The sequence below is a fragment of the Mytilus galloprovincialis genome, unplaced genomic scaffold (genome assembly GCF_965363235.1).
Source record: "Mytilus galloprovincialis unplaced genomic scaffold, xbMytGall1.hap1.1 HAP1_SCAFFOLD_193, whole genome shotgun sequence".
Taxonomy (NCBI): domain Eukaryota; kingdom Metazoa; phylum Mollusca; class Bivalvia; order Mytilida; family Mytilidae; genus Mytilus; species Mytilus galloprovincialis.
Genome location: NW_027468118.1, coordinates 33,042 through 44,284, shown reverse-complemented (window position 1 = coordinate 44,284; position 11,243 = coordinate 33,042). Strand labels below are relative to the sequence as shown.

General features: G+C 35.8%; 9 non-coding genes across 9 annotated transcripts; all 9 read left to right on the top strand.

Moving 5' to 3' along the window:
* The first annotated feature begins 125 nt into the window (after window positions 1-125).
* Window positions 126-244, top strand: LOC143060945 (5S ribosomal RNA). Its single transcript, XR_012974204.1, has one exon. It is a non-coding gene; the product is annotated as a 5S ribosomal RNA (ribosomal RNA).
* A 1,990-nt stretch (window positions 245-2,234) lies between these two features.
* On the top strand, window positions 2,235-2,353 carry LOC143060942 (5S ribosomal RNA). Its single transcript, XR_012974202.1, has one exon. It is a non-coding gene; the product is annotated as a 5S ribosomal RNA (ribosomal RNA).
* A 143-nt stretch (window positions 2,354-2,496) lies between these two features.
* Window positions 2,497-2,615, top strand: LOC143060941 (5S ribosomal RNA). The gene has a single exon (XR_012974201.1). It is a non-coding gene; the product is annotated as a 5S ribosomal RNA (ribosomal RNA).
* Window positions 2,616-4,605: 1,990 nt separating this feature from the next.
* On the top strand, window positions 4,606-4,724 carry LOC143060940 (5S ribosomal RNA). The gene has a single exon (XR_012974200.1). It is a non-coding gene; the product is annotated as a 5S ribosomal RNA (ribosomal RNA).
* A 142-nt stretch (window positions 4,725-4,866) lies between these two features.
* LOC143060939 (5S ribosomal RNA) lies at window positions 4,867-4,985 on the top strand. The gene has a single exon (XR_012974199.1). It is a non-coding gene; the product is annotated as a 5S ribosomal RNA (ribosomal RNA).
* A 1,990-nt stretch (window positions 4,986-6,975) lies between these two features.
* On the top strand, window positions 6,976-7,094 carry LOC143060938 (5S ribosomal RNA). The gene has a single exon (XR_012974198.1). It is a non-coding gene; the product is annotated as a 5S ribosomal RNA (ribosomal RNA).
* Window positions 7,095-7,236: 142 nt separating this feature from the next.
* Window positions 7,237-7,355, top strand: LOC143060937 (5S ribosomal RNA). Its single transcript, XR_012974197.1, has one exon. It is a non-coding gene; the product is annotated as a 5S ribosomal RNA (ribosomal RNA).
* Window positions 7,356-9,345: 1,990 nt separating this feature from the next.
* LOC143060936 (5S ribosomal RNA) lies at window positions 9,346-9,464 on the top strand. Its single transcript, XR_012974196.1, has one exon. It is a non-coding gene; the product is annotated as a 5S ribosomal RNA (ribosomal RNA).
* Window positions 9,465-9,606: 142 nt separating this feature from the next.
* LOC143060946 (5S ribosomal RNA) lies at window positions 9,607-9,726 on the top strand. The gene has a single exon (XR_012974205.1). It is a non-coding gene; the product is annotated as a 5S ribosomal RNA (ribosomal RNA).
* The last annotated feature ends 1,517 nt before the right edge of the window (window positions 9,727-11,243 follow it).

Below are 11,243 nucleotides of genomic sequence, written 5' to 3'. Positions count from 1 at the left end.
TTTGAATTTCTACCAAACATATTATTATTGTAAAGTTTTGCTTCTGAAAAAAATCTATTTTATATAAATTTTGTTCAAAAATGCTACTACCTAACCTTATATATCAAAAACATTAACACTTCTGTGTCTACGACCATATCACGTTGAAAACACCGGTTCTCGTCCGATCACCGAAGTTAAGCAACGTCGAGCCCGGTTAGTACTTGGATGGGTGACCGCCTGGGAATACCGGGTGTTGTAGACATTTTTTTTTACTTACAATTTTGCATTCCTACCAAACATAATTGTTGTATGATTTTTTTTAACTAATTTACTTGGATGTAATATTCAACATATCTAGCTATCAATGAATGAAGAAAACAGAAAATAAATCATTCATAAATTTATTTATTTTTCAATACCCATCTGCATGGTGAAATATTTTTACGTGAAATACATGCAAGTCAAGTTAGATACACTTAAGAATTCCACTCCTTCCACATGCATGTGGCTACATATATTTCTTTTTTTAAATTAGGTCTCGTAAAGGTCGTCTGTGATAATATGGTATCCGCCATTTGTCGTCATTTGAAATCGCCTCTTTTTTTTACCAGGGCTTATATGATTCACTATTTTTCTGAAAGGATTCTGATCAGCAAAAAAAAAATCATTATAGCAAAAACAAATAATAAACAATAAATACTAATTATATCTTGTAAAGTTCTAGTAAAAAATTCGAATATTTGAAACGTCTTTCATCTCGGTCAAGGAAGTCCCGGTTTCGAAGTTTGCCATCTTTGTGTGCTTTCATATCGAAGGCAAAATCTAAATTTCTGGGAAGTCTCTTTATTTCTACGTATATCTGAAAGCAAAAACATATAAAGAAATGATTTTACTACAAATGTATATCAGTTTTACGGCACAATCTAGTTTTTGTGAAATAATACAACACGTTTTCTGAGGAAGAATCGCACGAGAGAAATTGACAAGTTGTACATTAATCGTTAATATTTCTTCACTCGTGGTATTTTGTTTAATTCTTATGACATATTCTGAAAGAAAAATTCCTGCTGAAGATTTTCGTGTATGATTTATATATCAAAAAGTACAATTTATTTGAAACAAATGATTAAAACTTGTCGAACAAGCACACAGATTTTCTTGTCGATCTGTTTGAATTAGATTGTCATGAAAGTTTAAGGGTGCTCTCGTCGAGGTCCGCGTTAGATAGATAATTACACTCTGTGTCAGTGCGAATTGCATATCATTGTAATCTGTCGTTCATTCGCACACATCGTTCAACAACCAAAGCCGCAAAATGTCAGACGCACCAGCACCAGTAGTAAAGACCCCAGCTAAGTCACCAAAGAAGAAAGCTGCAGCTAAACCAAAGAAAGTAGCTACTCATCCAAAATACAGCGAGATGGTCGGAAAGGCTATATCTGCTTTGAAAGAGCGTGGAGGCTCCAGCCGTCAAGCCATCCTTAAGTATATCTTAGCAAACTTCAGCGTTGGTAGCGATGCAAAAACAGTCAACACTCACTTGAAGTTAGCTCTGAAATCAGGAGTGAAGAGCAATAGCTTGAAACAGTCGAAGGGTACCGGCGCTTCTGGAAGCTTTAAGATTGGGGAAGTGGCTAAACCAGCTAAGAAACCAGCAAAGAAAGTAGTTAAACCTAAAGCCGCCAAGCCAAAGAAGGCAAAGACACCTACCAAAAAGACTGCCGCAAAGAAACCTGCAGCAAAGAAACCAGCAGGTGAAAAGAAAGCAGCTAAACCAAAAGCAAAGAAACCAGCTGCAAAGAAACCTGCTGCAAAACCTGCTGCCAAATCTGCAAAGAAAGCCACAAAATCTCCCAAGAAGACAAAGGCTGCAGCTAAACCAAAGAAGGCAAAGACACCAAAGAAGAAGTAAATGAAGGAAGCATCATGATGCTTTTAAAGCTTAAACAGCCCTTTTAAGGGCTACCAAATTTTTTCAAAAAGAGTCTGAAATTGTTGCATGGTATTAGTCACAAATAAAATATAGCTTGTCCCATATTCTAAATCTCTCTTTCTTCTCTGCAATTTTTTTTACTATAAAGTCCATGTGTACTTGCTAAATTTTACTATCTTCCACTCTGGATCGTGCAGTAAGTATTTAGTTTTGCTTCTATCTTAAACCTGAAAAAAATCTTTTTTTTATACAAATTCTAGATCTGTTCAAAATTGCTTTACTTCCTAACTTTATATATCAAAAATTTTAACACTTCTGTGTCTACGACCATATCACGTTGAAAACACCGGTTCTCGTCCGATCACCGAAGTTAAGCAACGTCGAGCCCGGTTAGTACTTGGATGGGTGACCGCCTGGGAATACCGGGTGTTGTAGACATTTTTTGTACCTATAATTTTGAATTTCTACCAAACATATTATTATTGTAAAGTTTTGCTTCTGAAAAAAATCTATTTTATATAAATTTTGTTCAAAAATGCTACTACCTAACCTTATATATCAAAAACATTTAACACTTCTGTGTCTACGACCATATCACGTTGAAAACACCGGTTCTCGTCCGATCACCGAAGTTAAGCAACGTCGAGCCCGGTTAGTACTTGGATGGGTGACCGCCTGGGAATACCGGGTGTTGTAGACATTTTTTTTTACTTACAATTTTGCATTCCTACCAAACATAATTGTTGTATGATTTTTTTTAACTAATTTACTTGGATGTAATATTCAACATATCTAGCTATCAATGAATGAAGAAAACAGAAAATAAATCATTCATAAATTTATTTATTTTTCAATACCCATCTGCATGGTGAAATATTTTTACGTGAAATACATGCAAGTCAAGTTAGATACACTTAAGAATTCCACTCCTTCCACATGCATGTGGCTACATATATTTCTTTTTTTAAATTAGGTCTCGTAAAGGTCGTCTGTGATAATATGGTATCCGCCATTTGTCGTCATTTGAAATCGCCTCTTTTTTTTACCAGGGCTTATATGATTCACTATTTTTCTGAAAGGATTCTGATCAGCAAAAAAAAAATCATTATAGCAAAAACAAATAATAAACAATAAATACTAATTATATCTTGTAAAGTTCTAGTAAAAAATTCGAATATTTGAAACGTCTTTCATCTCGGTCAAGGAAGTCCCGGTTTCGAAGTTTGCCATCTTTGTGTGCTTTCATATCGAAGGCAAAATCTAAATTTCTGGGAAGTCTCTTTATTTCTACGTATATCTGAAAGCAAAAACATATAAAGAAATGATTTTACTACAAATGTATATCAGTTTTACGGCACAATCTAGTTTTTGTGAAATAATACAACACGTTTTCTGAGGAAGAATCGCACGAGAGAAATTGACAAGTTGTACATTAATCGTTAATATTTCTTCACTCGTGGTATTTTGTTTAATTCTTATGACATATTCTGAAAGAAAAATTCCTGCTGAAGATTTTCGTGTATGATTTATATATCAAAAAGTACAATTTATTTGAAACAAATGATTAAAACTTGTCGAACAAGCACACAGATTTTCTTGTCGATCTGTTTGAATTAGATTGTCATGAAAGTTTAAGGGTGCTCTCGTCGAGGTCCGCGTTAGATAGATAATTACACTCTGTGTCAGTGCGAATTGCATATCATTGTAATCTGTCGTTCATTCGCACACATCGTTCAACAACCAAAGCCGCAAAATGTCAGACGCACCAGCACCAGTAGTAAAGACCCCAGCTAAGTCACCAAAGAAGAAAGCTGCAGCTAAACCAAAGAAAGTAGCTACTCATCCAAAATACAGCGAGATGGTCGGAAAGGCTATATCTGCTTTGAAAGAGCGTGGAGGCTCCAGCCGTCAAGCCATCCTTAAGTATATCTTAGCAAACTTCAGCGTTGGTAGCGATGCAAAAACAGTCAACACTCACTTGAAGTTAGCTCTGAAATCAGGAGTGAAGAGCAATAGCTTGAAACAGTCGAAGGGTACCGGCGCTTCTGGAAGCTTTAAGATTGGGGAAGTGGCTAAACCAGCTAAGAAACCAGCAAAGAAAGTAGTTAAACCTAAAGCCGCCAAGCCAAAGAAGGCAAAGACACCTACCAAAAAGACTGCCGCAAAGAAACCTGCAGCAAAGAAACCAGCAGGTGAAAAGAAAGCAGCTAAACCAAAAGCAAAGAAACCAGCTGCAAAGAAACCTGCTGCAAAACCTGCTGCCAAATCTGCAAAGAAAGCCACAAAATCTCCCAAGAAGACAAAGGCTGCAGCTAAACCAAAGAAGGCAAAGACACCAAAGAAGAAGTAAATGAAGGAAGCATCATGATGCTTTTAAAGCTTAAACAGCCCTTTTAAGGGCTACCAAATTTTTTCAAAAAGAGTCTGAAATTGTTGCATGGTATTAGTCACAAATAAAATATAGCTTGTCCCATATTCTAAATCTCTCTTTCTTCTCTGCAATTTTTTTTACTATAAAGTCCATGTGTACTTGCTAAATTTTACTATCTTCCACTCTGGATCGTGCAGTAAGTATTTAGTTTTGCTTCTATCTTAAACCTGAAAAAAATCTTTTTTTTATACAAATTCTAGATCTGTTCAAAATTGCTTTACTTCCTAACTTTATATATCAAAAATTTTAACACTTCTGTGTCTACGACCATATCACGTTGAAAACACCGGTTCTCGTCCGATCACCGAAGTTAAGCAACGTCGAGCCCGGTTAGTACTTGGATGGGTGACCGCCTGGGAATACCGGGTGTTGTAGACATTTTTTGTACCTATAATTTTGAATTTCTACCAAACATATTATTATTGTAAAGTTTTGCTTCTGAAAAAAATCTATTTTATATAAATTTTGTTCAAAAATGCTACTACCTAACCTTATATATCAAAAACATTAACACTTCTGTGTCTACGACCATATCACGTTGAAAACACCGGTTCTCGTCCGATCACCGAAGTTAAGCAACGTCGAGCCCGGTTAGTACTTGGATGGGTGACCGCCTGGGAATACCGGGTGTTGTAGACATTTTTTTTTACTTACAATTTTGCATTCCTACCAAACATAATTGTTGTATGATTTTTTTTAACTAATTTACTTGGATGTAATATTCAACATATCTAGCTATCAATGAATGAAGAAAACAGAAAATAAATCATTCATAAATTTATTTATTTTTCAATACCCATCTGCATGGTGAAATATTTTTACGTGAAATACATGCAAGTCAAGTTAGATACACTTAAGAATTCCACTCCTTCCACATGCATGTGGCTACATATATTTCTTTTTTTAAATTAGGTCTCGTAAAGGTCGTCTGTGATAATATGGTATCCGCCATTTGTCGTCATTTGAAATCGCCTCTTTTTTTTACCAGGGCTTATATGATTCACTATTTTTCTGAAAGGATTCTGATCAGCAAAAAAAAAATCATTATAGCAAAAACAAATAATAAACAATAAATACTAATTATATCTTGTAAAGTTCTAGTAAAAAATTCGAATATTTGAAACGTCTTTCATCTCGGTCAAGGAAGTCCCGGTTTCGAAGTTTGCCATCTTTGTGTGCTTTCATATCGAAGGCAAAATCTAAATTTCTGGGAAGTCTCTTTATTTCTACGTATATCTGAAAGCAAAAACATATAAAGAAATGATTTTACTACAAATGTATATCAGTTTTACGGCACAATCTAGTTTTTGTGAAATAATACAACACGTTTTCTGAGGAAGAATCGCACGAGAGAAATTGACAAGTTGTACATTAATCGTTAATATTTCTTCACTCGTGGTATTTTGTTTAATTCTTATGACATATTCTGAAAGAAAAATTCCTGCTGAAGATTTTCGTGTATGATTTATATATCAAAAAGTACAATTTATTTGAAACAAATGATTAAAACTTGTCGAACAAGCACACAGATTTTCTTGTCGATCTGTTTGAATTAGATTGTCATGAAAGTTTAAGGGTGCTCTCGTCGAGGTCCGCGTTAGATAGATAATTACACTCTGTGTCAGTGCGAATTGCATATCATTGTAATCTGTCGTTCATTCGCACACATCGTTCAACAACCAAAGCCGCAAAATGTCAGACGCACCAGCACCAGTAGTAAAGACCCCAGCTAAGTCACCAAAGAAGAAAGCTGCAGCTAAACCAAAGAAAGTAGCTACTCATCCAAAATACAGCGAGATGGTCGGAAAGGCTATATCTGCTTTGAAAGAGCGTGGAGGCTCCAGCCGTCAAGCCATCCTTAAGTATATCTTAGCAAACTTCAGCGTTGGTAGCGATGCAAAAACAGTCAACACTCACTTGAAGTTAGCTCTGAAATCAGGAGTGAAGAGCAATAGCTTGAAACAGTCGAAGGGTACCGGCGCTTCTGGAAGCTTTAAGATTGGGGAAGTGGCTAAACCAGCTAAGAAACCAGCAAAGAAAGTAGTTAAACCTAAAGCCGCCAAGCCAAAGAAGGCAAAGACACCTACCAAAAAGACTGCCGCAAAGAAACCTGCAGCAAAGAAACCAGCAGGTGAAAAGAAAGCAGCTAAACCAAAAGCAAAGAAACCAGCTGCAAAGAAACCTGCTGCAAAACCTGCTGCCAAATCTGCAAAGAAAGCCACAAAATCTCCCAAGAAGACAAAGGCTGCAGCTAAACCAAAGAAGGCAAAGACACCAAAGAAGAAGTAAATGAAGGAAGCATCATGATGCTTTTAAAGCTTAAACAGCCCTTTTAAGGGCTACCAAATTTTTTCAAAAAGAGTCTGAAATTGTTGCATGGTATTAGTCACAAATAAAATATAGCTTGTCCCATATTCTAAATCTCTCTTTCTTCTCTGCAATTTTTTTTACTATAAAGTCCATGTGTACTTGCTAAATTTTACTATCTTCCACTCTGGATCGTGCAGTAAGTATTTAGTTTTGCTTCTATCTTAAACCTGAAAAAAATCTTTTTTTTATACAAATTCTAGATCTGTTCAAAATTGCTTTACTTCCTAACTTTATATATCAAAAATTTTAACACTTCTGTGTCTACGACCATATCACGTTGAAAACACCGGTTCTCGTCCGATCACCGAAGTTAAGCAACGTCGAGCCCGGTTAGTACTTGGATGGGTGACCGCCTGGGAATACCGGGTGTTGTAGACATTTTTTGTACCTATAATTTTGAATTTCTACCAAACATATTATTATTGTAAAGTTTTGCTTCTGAAAAAAATCTATTTTATATAAATTTTGTTCAAAAATGCTACTACCTAACCTTATATATCAAAAACATTAACACTTCTGTGTCTACGACCATATCACGTTGAAAACACCGGTTCTCGTCCGATCACCGAAGTTAAGCAACGTCGAGCCCGGTTAGTACTTGGATGGGTGACCGCCTGGGAATACCGGGTGTTGTAGACATTTTTTTTTACTTACAATTTTGCATTCCTACCAAACATAATTGTTGTATGATTTTTTTTAACTAATTTACTTGGATGTAATATTCAACATATCTAGCTATCAATGAATGAAGAAAACAGAAAATAAATCATTCATAAATTTATTTATTTTTCAATACCCATCTGCATGGTGAAATATTTTTACGTGAAATACATGCAAGTCAAGTTAGATACACTTAAGAATTCCACTCCTTCCACATGCATGTGGCTACATATATTTCTTTTTTTAAATTAGGTCTCGTAAAGGTCGTCTGTGATAATATGGTATCCGCCATTTGTCGTCATTTGAAATCGCCTCTTTTTTTTACCAGGGCTTATATGATTCACTATTTTTCTGAAAGGATTCTGATCAGCAAAAAAAAAATCATTATAGCAAAAACAAATAATAAACAATAAATACTAATTATATCTTGTAAAGTTCTAGTAAAAAATTCGAATATTTGAAACGTCTTTCATCTCGGTCAAGGAAGTCCCGGTTTCGAAGTTTGCCATCTTTGTGTGCTTTCATATCGAAGGCAAAATCTAAATTTCTGGGAAGTCTCTTTATTTCTACGTATATCTGAAAGCAAAAACATATAAAGAAATGATTTTACTACAAATGTATATCAGTTTTACGGCACAATCTAGTTTTTGTGAAATAATACAACACGTTTTCTGAGGAAGAATCGCACGAGAGAAATTGACAAGTTGTACATTAATCGTTAATATTTCTTCACTCGTGGTATTTTGTTTAATTCTTATGACATATTCTGAAAGAAAAATTCCTGCTGAAGATTTTCGTGTATGATTTATATATCAAAAAGTACAATTTATTTGAAACAAATGATTAAAACTTGTCGAACAAGCACACAGATTTTCTTGTCGATCTGTTTGAATTAGATTGTCATGAAAGTTTAAGGGTGCTCTCGTCGAGGTCCGCGTTAGATAGATAATTACACTCTGTGTCAGTGCGAATTGCATATCATTGTAATCTGTCGTTCATTCGCACACATCGTTCAACAACCAAAGCCGCAAAATGTCAGACGCACCAGCACCAGTAGTAAAGACCCCAGCTAAGTCACCAAAGAAGAAAGCTGCAGCTAAACCAAAGAAAGTAGCTACTCATCCAAAATACAGCGAGATGGTCGGAAAGGCTATATCTGCTTTGAAAGAGCGTGGAGGCTCCAGCCGTCAAGCCATCCTTAAGTATATCTTAGCAAACTTCAGCGTTGGTAGCGATGCAAAAACAGTCAACACTCACTTGAAGTTAGCTCTGAAATCAGGAGTGAAGAGCAATAGCTTGAAACAGTCGAAGGGTACCGGCGCTTCTGGAAGCTTTAAGATTGGGGAAGTGGCTAAACCAGCTAAGAAACCAGCAAAGAAAGTAGTTAAACCTAAAGCCGCCAAGCCAAAGAAGGCAAAGACACCTACCAAAAAGACTGCCGCAAAGAAACCTGCAGCAAAGAAACCAGCAGGTGAAAAGAAAGCAGCTAAACCAAAAGCAAAGAAACCAGCTGCAAAGAAACCTGCTGCAAAACCTGCTGCCAAATCTGCAAAGAAAGCCACAAAATCTCCCAAGAAGACAAAGGCTGCAGCTAAACCAAAGAAGGCAAAGACACCAAAGAAGAAGTAAATGAAGGAAGCATCATGATGCTTTTAAAGCTTAAACAGCCCTTTTAAGGGCTACCAAATTTTTTCAAAAAGAGTCTGAAATTGTTGCATGGTATTAGTCACAAATAAAATATAGCTTGTCCCATATTCTAAATCTCTCTTTCTTCTCTGCAATTTTTTTTACTATAAAGTCCATGTGTACTTGCTAAATTTTACTATCTTCCACTCTGGATCGTGCAGTAAGTATTTAGTTTTGCTTCTATCTTAAACCTGAAAAAAATCTTTTTTTTATACAAATTCTAGATCTGTTCAAAATTGCTTTACTTCCTAACTTTATATATCAAAAATTTTAACACTTCTGTGTCTACGACCATATCACGTTGAAAACACCGGTTCTCGTCCGATCACCGAAGTTAAGCAACGTCGAGCCCGGTTAGTACTTGGATGGGTGACCGCCTGGGAATACCGGGTGTTGTAGACATTTTTTGTACCTATAATTTTGAATTTCTACCAAACATATTATTATTGTAAAGTTTTGCTTCTGAAAAAAATCTATTTTATATAAATTTTGTTCAAAAATGCTACTACCTAACCTTATATATCAAAAACATTAACACTTCTGTGTCTACGACCATATCACGTTGAAAACACCGGTTCTCGTCCGATCACCGAAGTTAAGCAACGTCGAGCCCAGGTTAGTACTTGGATGGGTGACCGCCTGGGAATACCGGGTGTTGTAGACATTTTTTTTTACTTACAATTTTGCATTCCTACCAAACATAATTGTTGTATGATTTTTTTTAACTAATTTACTTGGATGTAATATTCAACATATCTAGCTATCAATGAATGAAGAAAACAGAAAATAAATCATTCATAAATTTATTTATTTTTCAATACCCATCTGCATGGTGAAATATTTTTACGTGAAATACATGCAAGTCAAGTTAGATACACTTAAGAATTCCACTCCTTCCACATGCATGTGGCTACATATATTTCTTTTTTTAAATTAGGTCTCGTAAAGGTCGTCTGTGATAATATGGTATCCGCCATTTGTCGTCATTTGAAATCGCCTCTTTTTTTTACCAGGGCTTATATGATTCACTATTTTTCTGAAAGGATTCTGATCAGCAAAAAAAAAATCATTATAGCAAAAACAAATAATAAACAATAAATACTAATTATATCTTGTAAAGTTCTAGTAAAAAATTCGAATATTTGAAACGTCTTTCATCTCGGTCAAGGAAGTCCCGGTTTCGAAGTTTGCCATCTTTGTGTGCTTTCATATCGAAGGCAAAATCTAAATTTCTGGGAAGTCTCTTTATTTCTACGTATATCTGAAAGCAAAAACATATAAAGAAATGATTTTACTACAAATGTATATCAGTTTTACGGCACAATCTAGTTTTTGTGAAATAATACAACACGTTTTCTGAGGAAGAATCGCACGAGAGAAATTGACAAGTTGTACATTAATCGTTAATATTTCTTCACTCGTGGTATTTTGTTTAATTCTTATGACATATTCTGAAAGAAAAATTCCTGCTGAAGATTTTCGTGTATGATTTATATATCAAAAAGTACAATTTATTTGAAACAAATGATTAAAACTTGTCGAACAAGCACACAGATTTTCTTGTCGATCTGTTTGAATTAGATTGTCATGAAAGTTTAAGGGTGCTCTCGTCGAGGTCCGCGTTAGATAGATAATTACACTCTGTGTCAGTGCGAATTGCATATCATTGTAATCTGTCGTTCATTCGCACACATCGTTCAACAACCAAAGCCGCAAAATGTCAGACGCACCAGCACCAGTAGTAAAGACCCCAGCTAAGTCACCAAAGAAGAAAGCTGCAGCTAAACCAAAGAAAGTAGCTACTCATCCAAAATACAGCGAGATGGTCGGAAAGGCTATATCTGCTTTGAAAGAGCGTGGAGGCTCCAGCCGTCAAGCCATCCTTAAGTATATCTTAGCAAACTTCAGCGTTGGTAGCGATGCAAAAACAGTCAACACTCACTTGAAGTTAGCTCTGAAATCAGGAGTGAAGAGCAATAGCTTGAAACAGTCGAAGGGTACCGGCGCTTCTGGAAGCTTTAAGATTGGGGAAGTGGCTAAACCAGCTAAGAAACCAGCAAAGAAAGTAGTTAAACCTAAAGCCGCCAAGCCAAAGAAGGCAAAGACACCTACCAAAAAGACTGCCGCAAAGAAACCTGCAGCAAAGAAACCAGCAGGTGAAAAGAAAGCAGCTAAACCAAA